This window comes from Pinus tabuliformis, chromosome Q, assembly GCF_031772625.1.
Source record: "Pinus tabuliformis cultivar Carrire ecotype Pingquan chromosome Q, CPIR1, whole genome shotgun sequence".
Lineage (NCBI taxonomy): Eukaryota > Viridiplantae > Streptophyta > Pinopsida > Pinales > Pinaceae > Pinus > Pinus tabuliformis.
The window spans coordinates 25,289,232-25,308,644 of NC_142296.1; the positions used below are offsets into that span (position 1 = coordinate 25,289,232).

The following is a 19,413-nucleotide window of genomic DNA, read 5'->3' on the forward strand; positions in this document are numbered from 1 at the left end:
TTCTGGACTGAATTGAGTTGGTTTACATCTCATTCAATACTCGATGCTTTTCTTCTGCTAGCCGATCACAGATTTCATTTGGGAAGAAGTGTATGTTTATTCTGGGCGGTTTTATCTTATTGCACTACAGTTTTGTGGATGATCAATATTTTTTCAGTCAGCTGCAAGTTACCTGAAACTAGCTACAATATTTTCATTATGCGGTCACAGATCTTGCAGAGGCATTAGCTGCAAAGATGCCAGGAAATCTTAAGGCAGTTTTCTTTGTAAATTCAGGCACGGAGGCAAATGAATTAGCTATGGTGATGGCCCGGTTGTACTCTGGTAACCATGATATGATTTCAGTGAGAAATGGATACCATGGAAATGGTTCTAACACAACGGGATTGACTAGTCAGAGCAAATGGAAATTTAACGTGGTGCAGAGTGCAGTGCATCACGCAGTCAACCCTAACCCATATCGAGGGATTTTTGGCATTGATGGCCCACAGTATGCTAAAGATGTTCAAGATATTCTCGACTTTGGAACCATTGGACGTGTTGCTGGCTTTATTATAGAAACTATACAGGGTGTTGGTGGAGCCGTAGAACTAGCACCTGGATACTTGTGAACAACTTCATGATAGGTGAAAAAGTCATTTTAGGAAGAAGAAAGACTCAAGAGAATTAAATTTTGGTCTTATACTGTGTTTTTAAAATTACACAGCAGTTTCGTAGCGCGCTACGAAACTACTGTAGCTGCACATTATGATTTCATGGACCAATGTTGAAAGACAAAGGCAAATATTTTTGAAGGGGAATCTCTAAAAAGGGATCATTTACAATATGCAAACAATCAACAAGAGTAAAACAGGCAGAGGAAAAGATATGTGAATGTGAACTCTAAAATTTTGCCTCATACAAATAATCACCGCTAGTGTTATCTATGACATTTCAAACAGCTTCAAAGAAGTTTTGTCTTCAGACAGGTATATGGGAAAGGTCTATAGCACATGAAGCACGTGGAACCCCAATCAAATTTTATGTAATCAGAGAAGAACAACATGGTGAACTGGTTACGAATATCCTTGAGGAAACCGAAAGCAGAAAAACAGGGGCAGTTTCCTACTTTCCAGCAGCAGTGAAGAGATAAGACAGTAAGGGCCAGCAAAGAGTTTTAAACATCCATCAAGGCTAAAGCCGAAGGAAACCACTTGTCAGAGAACGAATCTTGATTGTAATAAATGCTATGTTCAGCATGATGTAGAATTAGACTCCTAATTGTCCTAGGTTTCTAAAGCTCCTAGTTAGCAGTTATTGTATTTAATAGTTAGTTAAAGTTTGAGTAGGTGTCATAGCAAGCATAATTCGAGTTCCCCTCACATAGGAGGAGGAATCTCAGCTTTGTAAAGAATTCTATATATAGGAGAGAGAGCAATATACTCAAAAAAAAATAAAAAAAAATTCAGAGAAATGGGAACTATTGTGCTATGTATATGACTCTGTTTTAGTAATACAAGACTTGAATTTACTTCTCAGGAATCAGAAGGAGTTTACTGCTCAGGATGTTGTGTATTATCTTCTCTTCAATATTTGCAGTGGTATAGATGTGTGATTACTTAGAAATCACTGTATGTGCTCTAATTTCCTTCACATATTTATAAACTGTGTGCCCTATATGTTTCTGGTGTGTTCTGAATGGTAGAAATCTAAATGCCCGGACTTCTATGTAAGGTGGATATCATTGTTATACTGAAACAATTGTGACTCCATAAGCCCAATGGATACCTTCTAATTGTGTTTCAACCACTATCATTTTTCTATCTTTGTTTCACAAGAGTTAGCCATCTTAATCATAATCAAAAACATTAATCCTTTGAGAGAGCCCTCTCAGGTTGGGGAGGCTAAGCCTCAGCCTAAAGTAGGTTTGAAATAGTTACGTAAGGTCTTCCTGGTCAGCAGCCTTCCAGGGTCTGATTTTGAGATAACATTTTGGTGCGTCTGCCGGGAGCCTGAAGTCTATTCATTCCTGAAATTAAGAGGCTAAACTTTTGAAGGTAGCAGGAGCTCAGACATCTTTTTGAGGCTGAAAAACTACCTTGGCGACTCCACACATCGAATAACAAATTGGAAGGTGACTCCACTGCTAGAAGATCAGTAGCTTGATGAAGTTTCAAGATGACTTCCACTGCAAGAATGAATACCAGGTATGTCCATATGAATCGGTCTCATATCCCTGGTTTTCCAAATCATATGCCAAAGGTTGATTGGTTAGATGATCTTCCAATATTCAAAGATGAAAAGAAAGGCAATGCTGCTCTTCATTTGGTTAGGTTCCATATGCATGTACGCAGTCTTAAGGTTCAGTTCCCTGAAGATTGTCTCATGAAGATGTTTATGACCACTTTATAAGGAAAAGCATGGTCTTGGTATAAAAGCTTAGAAAATGGTTCATTATATTCTCTTGCTAATTTTCATGATGCATTCTATGACATGTATAAAGAGTGTCATCCCTCCTTATTGTTGGTCAAAGATTGTTGTAAACATTCTATGAGTTTTATTCAATATTTGGAGGATTGTTATAATGATGATGAATTTATGGATGAAGAAATTTTAGAGGCTCTTCATAACAATACATTTCAACACCAAGAAGAAAGTATAACGTCCCATGAAATGCAACATGAAAGCCAACAGGGGTTTATTTATGAAAACCATGTTCAATCCTCTGATATTGATGTAGAGATGCAGCAGACTTGTCAGGCTTCGGATCATAAAGAGTATGAAATTGATTGCAAACACCAAGAAGAAGTACTGGAAGATAGCTTTTATAACCCTCAGGCAGAGGAAAAGGTTGGTTTTTTATGTCAAACTTCTCAACAACTTACAACAATAAATGATCATAAGAAAGAGAAAAATTACATTGTTTGTGAAAATCATTCAGAAAAGCAGTTGGATAACATATCAAAGGAATCTTGTGTGGTTGAGAATCAGTTGTCTGAAGATGTATAGTGTTATGATGATCATCAAAATAACCATGTCCTTTTTTACCCTGTAAGTGAATACATGGCAAAGCTTTGCACACCAGTATTTCATTTTCATTTGCATTATGAAGATCAGGTACATTATAAGTTGATTTGGTCATCTCACTATCATGGTTATTTTGAGGTCGGATGCAGTCAAGAGCCTCCAATATCAGAAAAGACAATTGATTGGCTTTATTGGAAATATCATGTTGCTTGACCTACAAGTGGAAATTGCAGCTAGTAGGTAGGTAGGAAAATGCAAATAAGCTCAAGGTTGACTGAGCATTTTTCAGTAGATGTAGATTTCTTTCTCCTACAATGATCATCAAGCTTAAGCCCGAGGTGAAGGCCCAAGAAGCTTGAAGGGGATGCTTGTCAAGCAATTGTCCGTTTGTCATAAGAGGATAAAGCACTAGACCTGCGAGTTCTTAGCATACTACAGGAGCACACTATCCCAAGTGGAGCCACCTGTTATCACCTAAGAAACAATTTCTAAATTGTTCACATCATTGTGATTGCAAAGGTTTGGTGTTAGTCCAGGTTTAGTTTTATTTCAAATTTGCTTAGTATCTAAGTCCTAGGAGTCTTGGTGGTATGGTTAAATAAAGGTCAAACACTCTGTTCTCATTCATCACTGGTTACATAACTCACAAAGATTCCATGTATCAAATTTGTTCGAAGGTTCTTATGTGTTACGAAACTGTTTAGGAGTTTTCGTAGCGCATAAAGTCTGTTTAGGTGTTTTCGTAGCGCAAAACCCACATTTTGCACTGGCTGCGCTACAAAATTGGGGATTTGTTCAGATCCATAGCCAATCTCACCCAGCTGTCATATCCATCAAAATCCGTTATGTTTACATCAACAGTTGTCAGCTTATACACTTCGCCTATCTCTTGGTCTTAATTTATGATTTCTGGACTGAATTGAGTTGGTTTACATCTCATTCAATAGTCGATGCTTTTCTTCTGCTAGCCGATCACAGATTTCATTTGGGAAGAAGTGTATGTTTATTCTGGGCAGTTTTATCGTATTGCACTACAGTTTTGTGGATGATCAATATTTTTTCAGTCAGCTGCATGATACTTGAAACTAGCTAAAATATTTTCATTATGTGGTCACAGATCTTGCAGAGACATTAGCTGCAAAGGTGCCAGGAAATCTTAAGGCAATTTTCTTTGTAAATTCAGGCACGGAGGCAAATGAATTAGCTACGGTGATGGCCCAGTTGTACTCTGGTAACCATGATATGATTTCAGTGAGAAATGGATACCATGGAAATGGTTCTAACACAACGGGATTGACTAGTGAGAGCAAATGGAAATTTAACGTGGTGCCGAGTGGAGTGCATCACGCAGTCAACCCTAACCCATATCGAGGGATTTTTGGCATTGATGGGCCACAGTATGCTAAAGATGTTCAAGATATTCTCGACTTTGGAACCATTGGACGTGTTGTTGGCTTTATTGCAGAAACTATACAGGGTGTTGGTGGAGCCGTAGAACTAGCACCTGGATACTTGTGAACAACTTCATGATAGGTTAAAAAGTCATTTCAGGAAGAAGAAAGACTCAAGAGAATTAAATTTTGGTCTTATACTTTGTTTTTAAAATTACACAGCAGTTTCGTAGCGCGCTACGAAACTACTGTAGCTGCACATTATGATTTCATGGACCAATGTTGAAAGACAAAGGCAAATATTTTTGAAGGGGAATCTCTAAAAAAGGGATCATTTACAATATGCAAACAATCAACAAGAGTAAAATAGGCAGAGGAAAAGATATGTGAATGTGAACTCTAAAATTTTGCCTCATACAAATAATCACTGCTAGTGTTATCTATGACATTTCAAACAGCTTCAAAGAAGTTTTGTCTTCAGACAGGTATATGGGAAAGGTCTACAGCACATGAAGCACGTGGAACCCCAATCAAATTTTATGTAATCAGAGAAGAACAACATGGTGAACTGGTTACGAATATCCTTGAGGAAACCGAAAGCAAAAAAACAGGGGCAGTTTCCTACTTTCCAGCAGCAGTGAAGAGATAAGACAGTAAGGGCCAACAAAGAGTTTTAAACATCTATCAAGGCTAAAACCGAAGGAAACCACTTGTCAGAGAACGAATCTTGATTGTAATAATTGCTATGTTTAGCATGATGTAGAATTAGACTCCTAATTGTCTTAGGTTTCTAAAGCTCCTAGTTAGCAGTTATTGTATTTAATAGTTAGTTAAAGTTTGAGTAGGTGTCATAGCAAGCATAATTCGAGTTCCCCTCACATAGGAGGAGGAATCTCAACTTTGTAAAGAATTCTATATATAGGAGAGAGAACAATGTACTCAAAAAAAAAAATAAAAAAAAATTCAGAGAAATGGGAACTATTGTGCTATGTATCTGACTCTGTTTTAGTAATACAAGACTTGACTTTACTTCTCAGGAATCAGATGGAGTTTACTGTTCAGGATGTTGTGTATTATCTTCTCTTCAATATTTGCAGTGGTATAGATGTGTGATTACTTAGAAATCACTGTATGTGCTCTAATTTCCTTCACATATTTATAAACTGTGTGCCCTATATGTTTCTGGTGTGTTCTGAATGGTAGAAATCTAAATGCCCGGACTTCTATGTAAGGTTGATATCATTGTTATACTGAAACAATTGTGACTCCATAAGCCTAATGGATACCTTCTAATTTTGTTTCAACCACTCTCATTTTTCTATCTTTGTTTCACAAGAGTTAGCCATCTTAATCATAATAAAAAACATTAATCCTTTGAGAGAGCCCTCTCAGGTTGGGGAGGCTAAGCCTCAGCCTAAAGTAGGTTTGAAATAGTTACTTAAGGTCTTCCTGGTCAGTAGCCTTCCAGGGTCTGATTTTGAGATAACAAGGTTGTTGAGCCTATTGACCTTGGACATATGGATATGGGACTTGTTGCCCTAGAACATAGGGCTAATGAACCTATTGTCCATGAAAAATAGGGTTCTGGACCTTGACCCTGCCCTTGCAAGGGTTGACCTTGTTGGTATGTATACAAGGGTTGCTGCTACCCTGGTTGGTTTTGCTGTTGCAAGGGCTGACCTTGCGGTTGAAAAATTTGTCCCTGGGTTTGCAGAGGTTGGACCTACAAGGGTATGGGTTGAGAGGTATGTGGAGTGTATTGCATCTGCTATTGCGTGGCTTACTGAAACTGCTGGAAGAATTGACCTTGTGGTTGTTGTAGGAGACCTTGATGCCAGATAATTTTCCCTTGCTATTGTGCAAAGAGCCCTTGTTGCACCAAAGGTTGCCCTTGCGGTAACAAAGGCTGACTTGGTTGTTGTAAAGGCTGCCCTTGCTATTGCAATGGTATTTGAACAGTGCCTGGGAAATTACCGAACTGAATCTAGCCATAGCCAGGCTGGATGTACTGCCTAGTTTGGAGGGTGTAAGGTTGATTAACCAATCCTTGAGAACCATATGGAACGTAAGGATTTTGGTATTGGACCTGAGCCCCATAGGGCTGTTGATACTGAACATTGCTCGATCCAGACAGACCAACAGGATTCTGAACCTGTTGGTACTGGACATTGCTTGATCCAGTAGGGTCAGCAGGGTTATAAATAATACCAGAAGAGGGTTGGTTTATACCAAGCATGTGAGATTGTGAGCCGCTCACATTAGTGGCACTTGACACCATAGAGACATTTAGGTTTCCCCCCCAGGCGGTGGCATAATCTAGCCACTGACTAATGGGACAAAGGAATTGACAGAGACAATCTTTAAAATTGCCGATTGTGACTGACGTGTAACTAGGATTGATGATACAAGGGTATTTGAAATGGTGGGTTGCACCAGGACTGAAGTAACAACCTGCTGGGAAGTCGTGTTCATGACGAATGGGCCCAACGTAGGCCTGATGCCTGACGCCCATACATGATTATGGTAGAGAGATGAGGCACTAGGTGTGCTTGAAACTAAATGCCCCAAAGACACATAGTTGGGTGGAAAACTGGCAGGAATACCTTTCGAATAAGAGAAACCCTCGAGAGGGAACTACAATTGCAATTCTTCCCCCTCAACAGTGTGTGGAGTAGAAACTTTGGACTCATCTGGAGATGTGACTGGAGCATTGCCTTCAAGTACCATGTTTGAAAAAAAAATGATGACAAATGGTCGAACGTGTACTGGGGGATAGTTCCAAGGGAACACCCAGATGGTCATATAGACTATAAGGACACTGCGTGATATCTCAACAACGTCAAACACAGGGCGTGGAGGATAGATAACCAGTCTAAGCTGACTGTCAGTGGTTGGCAAGTTCTCTGGAGTTCGAACGGGATCGTCTGGAGATTCTGGGCCAAGATCAGCAGATGACCCTGAATCGAAAGTAGGCGAAAGATGAGATGACAATGGTTGAACATTCAAAACAATTGCGAGTTCAACATTTTGGTCCTCAAGTGACTCTGATAAATTAGAAAACGGCTCCTCTTACAATCTTTCAGATAGAGGAGAGGAAGAGGAATTGGGTGAACCAAATGGTTCAGCCACGATGACCTTGTCTTAGTCAACAGAACAAATAACTTCAAGGCTTTAAAATTTTCTTTTAAGGGAAATCATGATTTGGTAAAAAAGACTAATAGGATGTTTTGGATCGTGGTCAATCAATTATTAAGACGCATAAAATACTGATGTTCTTTCATTTTTTAAGAGTCCAGAAAGAAACAAAGATGAATCTATCACTTTCGATTGGAAACAAGCTCGAAAGGACAAGTGCTCAAATGACCTTTTAAATTTAATGAGTGAAAAATATCAAATGACTGCTCTAGATGATCTAGGTAAATAGGATTACCAAGCAACCATGAACTATAGAATACCTCCTGGCGAACCAAGAAGTACGAGCAGGAAATCTCCCCGAATGCTGTGTTCGGTGTATCACGTTCTCAAGGCGGCTGACTCGGCTTCCTAAGGATAAAAGTATTGCAGCCTTGTGGGGTCTCCCATTATATACTTGATGGTACGGGGAGCACAAATCCATGCTAGTGCTGTCTAATGTCGAAGCTAATGACATCTACTAGGTTTAAAGATGCTGGAACACGTCTAGCTTAGACCTTCTAGATATGATCGTTAACGTCAAATGCGCCTTAGGTTAATTGAATTCATTTTAGAGTTGATCTTGAGTTAAGTTTTAGTTTTTAGGTCTTAGCGATGCTACTCGAAAAACCTAAAATGCAACTAAATGAGACAAGACCCTTTCAATTCGATGAAATTCCTACACTAGAGAGGGTAGAAACTACTCAATCAAATGTAAACAATCAAGGAACTGAAGCCAAAATGATCTTTCACTAGCTTACTTTTTCAAAAAAATAAACTAATGAAAAATGCATTCCAATTCCTAATTTCCTAACAAGTACTTATCTATTAGTCCTTTCAAAACGAAAAATTCTCTTCCTTTTTCAAATGCTGATGCAATTCTAGTCTTTAAAAAGATGCAAATTTTATAACACAATGATGCAACAGGCTAGAATTTCATGCTTTCTCATGAAACAACAAAACAAACTTTTCGCATACAATCTTTCAATGAAAAAGTTTTCGAGACAACGATCTCTTCAAGTAGATGAAAACATGAAAAGAGAAGTTCATTTAAATCAATGAAACATCAACTTTTCCAAACACAAGGTGAACAATGTAATCTATGCCGGAAAGAGACATTCAAGCTAGTAAACGAAACTTTTTCAAACTTGTGCAAAAAGAGGTCAAAGTTGTAAAAAGGACCGAAAAACAAATGCGAGTAAACACACCTACAATCTGACTTGGTGAGTCCACAAACTACTGAATGGGCGACCAACTAGATACCCTAGTGTCACTGGCCACTCAATGACTCAATCAATCAAATAGCAAGATGAAAAGCCAACAAGCAAGCAAAACCAAATGAAAAGTAGCTTTCTAATCAGGGAGAAAATAGTCAAAAAGGCTCACAAGGTCAAAACACAAGAGAAAAATACACTGGCCAAGATTGGGGACAAGCCCTAATCTTCACTTACAGGCATCGACGTGACTGCCTAACTGAAAACAAGCAGTAGACGCTGGTCGACGTGATTGTTCCTCAGCAATTCACACTGGTTGGCGTGAATGTCAGCGGATTAAGTGCGCTGGCCGAGATAACGAAGGAAAAATAAAAATAAAAAATCAACATAGGGAATAGATCTTCTACTATGAATTTCAGGCTCAGGCCAGTAAGCAGGAGAAAAGAAACAGAACCAAAGGAAAAATGTGAAACTAGAAAAGTTGAAATCATGAAATCCAAAACAAACAAAAGGATTACGATACCCAGTGGAGTCGCCAATTTGTGGTGAAGTAAAATTATAAGTGCGGACACAAATGAATTCCTCTAGCCTGATAATGGGTCTAGCCACAACATATACATTCTATGGAATATTTCCTTAGGTTAGAATTAATCAAGAGGGACTACCTCTTGGTCGCTTATCTTGCTTGATGAAGTCTTCGCTTGCTCACTCCAGCAATCTCTCGCTTCCTTCTTCAAGTTCCTGAAATAAGTAAACAACAACAACACACAAACATAATAATAGACAAATTACAATCAACCTACTTAACAATTCAAGAAGCATTAAGACATGGAAATGTAATAGTACAAAACATGTAGGAAATCAATCGATAGTTTCATATATTAATATCAAAGAGAGATTGCAACCATTCGTCTTGACGTTGCAGTCTTCCTCTAACAAGATCGGGTTCCCACGCACTTCTGCTAGCATTCCATGATGACTTCAAACAACAATAATTTAATGGCTTTTCCCTTTGGGATTCACTCCAAACCCAAACACACTTTTCCCTCACATTACTAGGTAGCTACAACTAGTAATAACTTGCTTGTCTACTCCAAAATAGCATCAAAACTTTGCAACTATTAAACTCACACCCTCTAGTTTGTTCTTGGGAAGAAGGGAGGTTTATATAGGAAATATGGATGGGAGATGGATCCTCTTCTTATGGGAGAAGGACTTATCCCTTGAGGTAGTTCCATCATTATAGGGGAAATGAGCCCAAACTGTCATCCTCGACCCCATCCAGCCAAACTATTTACCAGACTTCCGTTATGGAGATTCTAGAGCTGGAAGCTTCGATTCTAATTTTAAAAACTTTCCGTAATAGGATTGGCGCAACTGAAACACAACTCAGTCACTCTGGTCGGCGCGAGGAGTAGTTCTAATCTCTGCACATCAGCGCGAGGGAGACAAAGGCCATTAACTTCGGTCTTGTAAACTAGGCAAAACAAAAGTTTCAGGGGAAATGGTGCGAAAGGGAAATGATTTTCTCATGAAGAGGGACATAATGGGAGTTTCTCCAAGAAGGCAAAGACTACGAGGTTCACTGTAAAGGTCCTCTAGGATCAAGGAAACAGGAATACAGGGACAGTGACAAAATGTTGTGGAACAGGAATCAACAAGAAAAAAGGAAGAAGTGGGACCTCATGAAGGGAAGATTGAAGAAGTTACCTCTCCCAAAGCCAAGAGTAGACAACTAGTTGTTATAGCACCATTTACCACTCTTGGTAGATCTGATGCTCTGATTATGGCCTAGGGCAACCCTTCCTTCCAGACTTGGTCCAAAATCTAAAAAACAGTGTTTTATTCCCTATACACTACTTTACCTTGTGATAAAAGCGTGTACACGCAGGTCAACATATATCCAACCCGCGTACATATATTAAACACTTTCAAAAATTAAATTTCCTTAATTTCGAGCGGAGTTCACTAGTTTTACCTGTTACTCACCTCCTATTGCCCGTGGCCCAACTGTTTCCCAAATGAAAAAAATAATTTGGAGAGGTATAAATAAACCTCCATGGGAAGGCCTTAAGGGAGAAAGGATGAGATATTGATAATATAGTGAGATTATCCCTGATCAAGTCTAAATAATCCCTGTGCCTCCTGCACTCCACAAAGCTTCATGAAACCCTTGTTTCCTTGATTATAGATATCCCCCATCTTGCTTGAGATATCCTTGTATTGGTGATGGAGGAATATTGCTGAAGGCTAAGAAAGGACGGATCCAGAGGACGGTTCTGCTTGGAGCCAGAGAAGGACTCAGGTCGTATTTCTCCACCTTATTTATAGCTTACTTCAATAAAAGGAATGTTATTTTGTTTCCGATATGAAATGTGTGTATGCATCAAAATTATGTTGTAATTCATTTATGAATCTTATATTGATGTATAATTAGTCATTCATTTATATGATTTTTAGTTAACATCATGTATAATATGCTTTATGTTTCTACTTTCGTGCATGTTCCATTTGAATAATTTTTAGGTTTCAAGAACATCGGGAGAAGCTGAGGGTTTGCACCCTATGGGATCTACCCAAACGAAGGACATCTGGGTAAGGACACTCCTACATGATTTAGTAGAATAAGGATTTTTTATGATTGTTTGAGCATTTCTTGTTGAGGTTTGCCCTCTACTCTGTTGGGGTTCTCAACCCAAATCCCTAGGGTGGTTTCACCCGTAACAGAATTGGTGACTCTGCTGGGGATAACAATCTTGTTATTCCTAGTTTGGGTTGTTTGTTCTCAATCAGGGTTCACTTTATTGATTTCTTGCTTTTACAGTATTGTTTGGTCCATTAGTATCCCAAGCATCGAGTCTGATCTTCTTGATCAGACCTTGATTTTTGTTTTTCCTAATAAAGCTTTGTATACGTTGTTTTCTTTGATTACAGTAGCGTATACACGCAGGTTTCTTTAAGGCAGACTCGTGTATACGCAAGTTTCCTGTATTAGAAATGCATGTGCATGCTTCTGTGTCTTTACACAGTCGCGTATGCAATTTTTTAGATTGTTTTTTCAAATCTTTCTACCCAGATCGGTCTTCTGCCTGGGGTTTATGTTGTTATATGGTCATCTGCTGTCTGGAGAATTAATTTTTCCTGCAAGCTTTCTCTTTCAAAAATATCCTTCTCATTGAAAAGATTTGGCCTAGGATTGCTTCTTAAGCAAGTTTGTAGTTTGTATCTTGGGTTCAAGGCTTTGTTCTAAAGTTCTTGGTTGTTCTGGTCTTCCAGAACAGAAAACTGTTTTCAATTTCGTTTCTAACCCGGATTTCAAATCCCTTGCTTTGCTTTCCCTTGTTTGGTGGCCTAGTTGCTTTTCTTGCTTTTTGAGAGTCTTTTTGATAAGTTTGAAAGTATTTCTTTCTTGACCTTTTTGTCAGTTTGTCGAAATCTTTTGCTTCTACTTGGGTCAGTTTGTACAAGTTTGTAGTCTTTCTTGTTCAAGTTTTATTCATTTTCGAGTTTATAACTTGCGATATTGAAAGAATCCTTGTGCCTATTTATTGATATTCTGAGTTTTAGTAGTACTTTTGTGACCTCGAAAAGTTGTTTTGTTCCATTTAAAAGAAAAATCTCAAAAAAAAACTGTTTTTCTTTTTCTTTTTCCAAGTTTTTGGTTTCTTTTGTTTTAGTGTTGAAAAGCGAATTGAGATCTTTTGTGATTTGTTCCACTTGCTTTGAAGAGAGATTTGTGTTCAAATTTTTTCCCTCTTCATCTTAAGTTTGCTTATTGTCTCTATAAAGAGCTGCATTTTCTTATGAGCGTTGTTTATTGCATCATCATTGTAATTTGCATTAGGTTAGTTTGCATATTAAGGCATTCTTAGTTTTTTTTAGTTTTTGGGTGTGTGTGGATTGTTTCAGAAAAGAAAAGAAAAATATTTTGCTTATATATAAGTTTTCATATAACCCAAGTAGAGATCACTCTTCATCGAAGAAAATGACTGCATTCATATAGTTAGTTTTCTATTGATTTATTTTGCGTCATAAAAACATCATTAGTTTCACTCTCATAATTCCCCCGACTTAAAGAACAACTATATAAAATCAAGCGATTAATAAAATGAACTAGAACTTTTATTGTTGTCATTAAACAAACACCAACAAGTTTAGGTTCATTAGGGCCTTGGATTAGGTGAGTGGAGAGTTAACTCTCCAAGGCCGCTCAAATTACAAAACATAGAAGTTGAATAAAGAGCGAAACCCAATATTGTTAGAAAGACTGGGAAATCTCCGTGACTAGGAGTTAAGCACGAGGAAGAGTGAAGACAAGGAAGAGAGATACCCCCTTTCCAACTAGTTGGATCCTACCTCATGACTGTTCTGCCCGGCTTTTGATACGAGTTGGTATCCATAGTTGCCTTTCCTAGGGATTGCATAGGTGGCTACGGAGGGGAATCTCGTGGCACCTAAGGCTAACGTTGCATCACGTTCAACAATACTTCTGGAGGGTACCCTTGTGAAGCTTGGGTTCTTGCACCGGAAAAGGCTATTGTCTGGAGGTCAGTGTAACTGCCTTTGATACCTTCGCTAGTAGGCTTGGGGCGTAATTACCCCAGTCTATTTTCAGAAGGCCCTTGATTTTGGCTTTCTTGTATTTTGGTGTCCAATCCTAATCACCCAGAGTGGAAATACTTGAAAGTTGTTTGATTTCTTGTATCTTTAGGGACTTTTAGAGAGTTCTCTTTGCTCTTAGTTGTCCTAGCTTTACAATTTTTTTCGAGTCTTTAAGTAGATTTCTTAAAAATAATTCAAAGCGGTTGATCGACCAGCTCGTCGGTCTAGGAGACTTCGTGGGCTATCACCTACGAGTCCTGAGCCTTATCCTCGAAGTCATAAGAGCAATACTGCCAATGGTTTTCAACCAGTGGTAGCAGGCACATCAGATATTGATCCTCCGGTTGGAGTTATTAATTCACAAGATATACCTGGTACAAGTAGAGAGTTAGAGGGGAACACTCCAGTTCTTTCTTGAGTCCTCTTTTAGTCGGAAGATAACATCAAGGTCGAAGAGCTTTCAGAGTCTATTGTGGCTCCTAATTCTCCTCTTCCTCCTGATCATTCAGACGTTTTATTATACATCAGAACTCTGAACAACAAGCCTTTGAGCCCAGGTTTACATCAATCTATTCCTTTGATGACCAGTGCTGGAAGCATGGCATCCATGACAAATGCTACGAGTATGCAGATTCCTGTATCTATACAAGGAGGAGGAACAATTTATATACCTTCTCTTACTCCTAGCATTGCTATATTTGGTTCTACTTCCATTCCATCATCGAGTCGAAGTTCTGAAGCTGCTGCCTCTAGCATTGGTTTTTTCCCTTTTGGAATGCCAACGAACGTGATTCCTTCAGTTCCATGAGTATTCCATCAGCTGCCTCCACATCCATGGTGAGTGGATCAACTTATTTTCAGGGTTTCCCATTTAGGGGTGGTCATATACCACATTCCAACCCAACTGTGGGATCCATGCATTTTTCCTTTTCAAGTCAAGGTTATAATCCATTTCAAAGTTGGACAAACCCTACAGTTAGTGGGTTAGGAGCCGGGAATCAATCTTATTTTGGCCAATAGGGGAATATGCCATATTCTTCTATCAATTCTTTTCAAAACTTTTCTCCCTATGATAACACATGGATCCTTATTAGGGGATTTTTGCTCATTTTAACACTTCTTTAGGGGGTAACTTTACTAGTTACGGAGGATTTTCAGGCAGGAGTTGGTCAAACTCCAAATTTTACTGGATCACAAGGGGCTCCTTATGGTTCAGTTGGGTCTATGAATTACTTCAGACAACCTGGTGCCTTCACAAATCCAGGTCATTCTTTTCAGAACGTTGAGAGTTTCGCCAACACTGGTGGAATCCTCAAGGTCCGCCATGACTCCCTTTTCTGGCAACATTAAACTTGCTAGATCTCACTACATTGACTAATGATCCGATTAGGTATAACCTGGTTTGGCCTCCAGTTCCAACCAAACTTCCCTTTGATATCCCAAAATTCGAGGGGAAGACAGGTGATGATCCGAATTGGATCCATAAAAGAACTGTCAAAGAGAACCATGACTATATCAGGTCAGGGACAAACTTCTAAAAATCCAAAACAGCGATCAAAAACACCCCTCAACCAGTGGCAATGGTAGCCATTGTGGATTGACAAGGACCTCGGTCAAAGCGCGCTGACCAAGGCCCATGGAGACTGCGTAGGAGGTCAAAGTAGCCCCTGGGAGCCCCATATCGGGAAAAGGAGGTGGCATCGTTGGGCGAACAAGGCCGTGAAGGAAAATCCCGAGCACTCGGTCACATGGGGGAATCAGAGAACCGCGGGCGGAAAAATGAAAAGCGCTAATGTAAAAAGGCGGGACCCGTGCTTTGGAAAACTAGTGGTATTCATCGGGGTGCCCACAAACAGTAAGAGGTTTTGGACGAGAGCGGGGTGACTCCATACATCAATCGACGCATGGCAAGCAAAGGTGAGAGAAAACCAACGTTGATCGCGCGCTATCAATCAAGCAAGTCAACCGCGCGAAATGTGCGTATGACGTTGGATCTGGGGGACCCAGATCGAACGGCTAAGATCGCACCCGATGGAGGAAGTGGAATCAACGAAGGAATACGCCACATTTTAGAAGGATTTGGAATCTGTTTGACCACCATGGTGGAGGAAGAATGCATCCACAATGTAACTAAAGAAACGAACCGATGAAGCAGGGTGGCGCCATTTAGAGGAGGACATGTGGTCACTCCCTGAGCGTTCATGATGACGCCAAACAGGGAACTCCAAGCGCAACTGCAAAAGGTAAATTGACAGAGGCGGAAGAGGAACCGAACAGGCATTGGAATGAATGGCTAAAAGCCATGAACAGAGACAGAATGCAGGGTAGTTGGAGTCAGTCAGAGTGAACCCCGAGAGGAGGACTGAACACTGAGAGACAGAAACCAAAGAAGAAGGCAGTTAAGAAAAAGCAGAAAGAGACAGAGGGCCGAGCTGACCAGCGGCAACATCGAGCACTAGAGAGCTTGAGAGATTCAAGCCATCCCATAGAGGAATTTGTCTGGACTAAGCACTACATTTGGCTCTTTCCACTGTAGACTAGAAGGTCACAGAGCTGGTAGGAAGAAGAAAAGTCTGTGTACTCCAGTGGCTTGGGGAATCCAAGAACCACCCTTCCAAGCAAAATCTGCTTCAGGAGAAATCACATTGAGTTTCTGTATTGTAATTCTCTACTTGAAACACAATAAACTAAGGCCACCACTGAAGCTGGACTAGAGATGTAGCCCTGGAGAATAGGGTGAACTCCTTATTAAATTCTTGTGTCCTTGTATTTGCTAGCTGTATTTCTCTGTTGTCTTTCCATTCAATTGTCTGTGTATTGGCAATCTGATCGATCCGTTGCTTAAATAACATAGACACACACCAGCATATGAGTCTGTAATACATTCATTTAATAAATCTTTAACTGAGGTCACTCATAGGGTGATTATCAGATCAGGTGAAGATACGGGTGACCATGTAACCACCTTCCACTTATGGTGTTACACAACAATTTTTCACCGTCCCTGCTACCCTTGTCCCGTATCTTGGAGGACTCATTTTGGGACCTATGAGAAGTGACATGACCTAAAAACACTTGCATTACATTCCTCTGAACATGAGCTTTGTTTGCCCTGAAGACATCTCCTGCTGAAAAACCCTAAAAATAACTCTTTTTCCATTGGCGCGGCTTCACAGTTCAGACCTCGCGCCAAGGGGGCAAATCCTCTAGAGAGGGCACGCCAATTGGTGCTCTGTCATAGAGCCTCACCCATGCCAACCATATTAAGAGGTGTTTTTTAAAAATAAATGGCAGAAGCTTCGTCCTAACAAATTCCTGGACTGCTATCTATCTTGAGTTGGCTGGTTTGGCTACGGATTTCCATAGAGAGGAAGTGGTTTGCCACCTGTTAACACCCAGGTTGTTCCGTATGACTCCCAAGGGAATACGGCCGGGGTAACCACTAACCAATCTTTGGATTACAGTGCCTAGCCACACTGTAATCAGAGAGGGCTCTCTCTTTATAATTTGTCTATGTTATGATGGTGTTTTAGGCTAGTTATTATGCTCAGGTTTTTGGTTTATGTTTTGGTTGAGGGATATCTTTCTATACTTGAAGTGTGCAATCTGCAGATGAGTTTATTTCATTGGGCAATGGAGTCTGTGGCTACAAGTGTTTTAGAAACCTTGAGGTGATTTACTGAGATTACAGGGCCAATTAAATATTTCATATAACAAAGTTAGATTATGATGGTGACATGTAAACAACCAGTGAAAAGCATTTAAGAATTTTCCACTAAAGCTGGGGTGTGGGGAAGAGATAGATGCCTCAGGAGCAAACTTGAATTCCTGAAAATATTTATCACAGTGAGAGATATAGCTTGAAAGTGTAGCAATTAAGAATTACACCTTATTTACTCTATCTGGAAGAAAACATTTATAACAGCTTAGATTGAGTCCAGGGTAATCTGCGATTAAATCCTGGAACTATTCTTTTACTTAGCCATTAAGTGTAAAACACAGAAACATGAAAGAACATGAAAGACTAGAAAACATATAACACAGAGGTTAAAAGAAGACTTATTGAGCTATGAAACTTGCAGGAATCCTGTAACATTCAGCCAGCCACCACAGTGCATCAATGAACACAGAGCTTTGGAAATTCCATCCACCTTTTGTATTATTTCTCTGAGAGTTATACAGCAACAGAAGTATAGAAATGAAATCAACAACAACCCTTGCAAACTCATGCGAAGGGGACTTTATAGAAACGTTTATACAAAATATCTCAGGCATTGAGTCATCTGAGAGAGAAATATCTTCATTATTTCGTACAGAAAAGTAGAAAAGAAGTTATTACAGCTTTGAATGCAGCATAACTGCTCTTTAAGTCTGTCAGAGGATACTTTGACCTTTGGAGGTCAGTGAGTCGGTTGAACCGCTTTGCTTTAATGCTGGAAAATGTGTCTTTACGTTTGCTGCGCTGTATTTTCTCGGCCCTGCCACCTGTGACTGTGCTTGCTGCTGTGGTGACCGAATAGCTCTGCTGAGTTGGCTCAGCCTTTCATCTTTCCTCTGTATGCTTATCTACCAAAATTTTTCCTGTGTGGGATCACTTATAAATTGGACAAAACATAACATTACAGGTTCTGGCTTGATAATATTATCTGTGTCAATTTATTCCAGACTTCCTGTGTGGGTAATTGGTGCTTCACAATTGCCTCTATGGTTTCATCTGCTTCTGTATATTTATAGAAATTTGGAGGCACATCGAACAGATGATTGATCTCGTTCATGATAAAAAATAGGTTTTCCACCCTATTATATAGAGTCTGTCCTGATGTTGGCCCTGATTCTGCTGAAGTGCTGGGCTGTCCTGCAATTTGACTTGCAGCAAAGGCATTAACCCTTTTAGCGTAGTTTTCATGGGTAAGCAGTCTTCCCACACTGCTTAGTAGGCTGGGGAGGCCTCTGTTTTGCAATACCTGAAACCTGTCCATGAACTTGTTGATTTTGGTCTGCATATCTTGAGTTCTCCTTTCTAATGTTCCAACCAGGTTTCTTAATGTCAGGACCCTTTTAACCATTGAGATTGTCTCAGTCCTGTGAGCAATTCCCATGGTGGCCAGTTGAGAGCTTGTCCTGTTATTCAATATGTTGATCATTCTGTTGGCAGCATCAGGCATGTTGCCAAGGCTTGCTCTTGCTCTGTGTATTTCCCTATTTGCCTTTGTAATGAGCACTGACTGCTCATCTATGGTCTCAATGAATTGCCACTGATCAGTAATTGACTGGCCAATATTGGCCCACAGGACTGTTTTGAGCTCTGCTGTCACCTTATCTAGTGTGAGCTCTTTCTCAAGCTCAATTATTCTCTTTTTGAGAGCTTTTATATCTCTTTCCTTCTCAGCCACATTCTGTTTGCTCTTATCATATCTTTCATTTACTTTAGCCAAAGATTCTTTGGCTTGATTAAGCTCTAACATTTGAGCTTCCAGGACTTGAATTTCATTTTGAAGCTTCTGCATATCCAGACTATGAGTCTGCTCTGTTGTTGGTGCAGCTGTCGATGTAGTTGGTGCTGTAGGTTCTGTTTGCTGAGGAGGAGGAGTAACAATGGGAGCAGTTTCCTCAAGGTTGATTACTTCAGGAGGAGGCTTGGAGGTTTGCCCTTCTTCTCTTTGTTTCAAGGCTGCCTGTAGTGCTGCTTTTGCAGCCTCCGATTCTCCCAGCTTTTCCTGAGTTTGGATTAGCTGCTTGTACAGAGATATCAACAAGGTTGTGGCCTCTTGATCATGTCTTTGCTGGGCAACATCATCTGTTTGAGGGTGAATTGAGGCTGGGAGTTTGATCTTTCTCCTCAAGGCTGCCATGTCTGCATCCCTCAATTTTAATATTTCTTGTATGCCCTTGATATCTTTGGGATCATGCCCAATCTCTATGATGATCTCCTCTAAGGACCTTATTCTGTTGTCCTTTGCCTGGGATGATGCTCTCTCCAACTCTAGCTGAGAGGCTGTATTGTTAAGGCTATTTTGTAGCCTGTAGTT

General features: G+C 39.9%; 2 pseudogenes; both read left to right on the forward strand.

Annotated features, from left to right (window-relative positions):
• The first annotated feature begins 236 nt into the window (after positions 1–236).
• LOC149218093 (alanine--glyoxylate aminotransferase 2 homolog 3, mitochondrial pseudogene) lies at positions 237–611 on the forward strand (annotated as a pseudogene).
• Positions 612–925: 314 nt separating this feature from the next.
• On the forward strand, positions 926–4,524 carry LOC149218094 (alanine--glyoxylate aminotransferase 2 homolog 3, mitochondrial pseudogene; annotated as a pseudogene).
• The last annotated feature ends 14,889 nt before the right edge of the window (positions 4,525–19,413 follow it).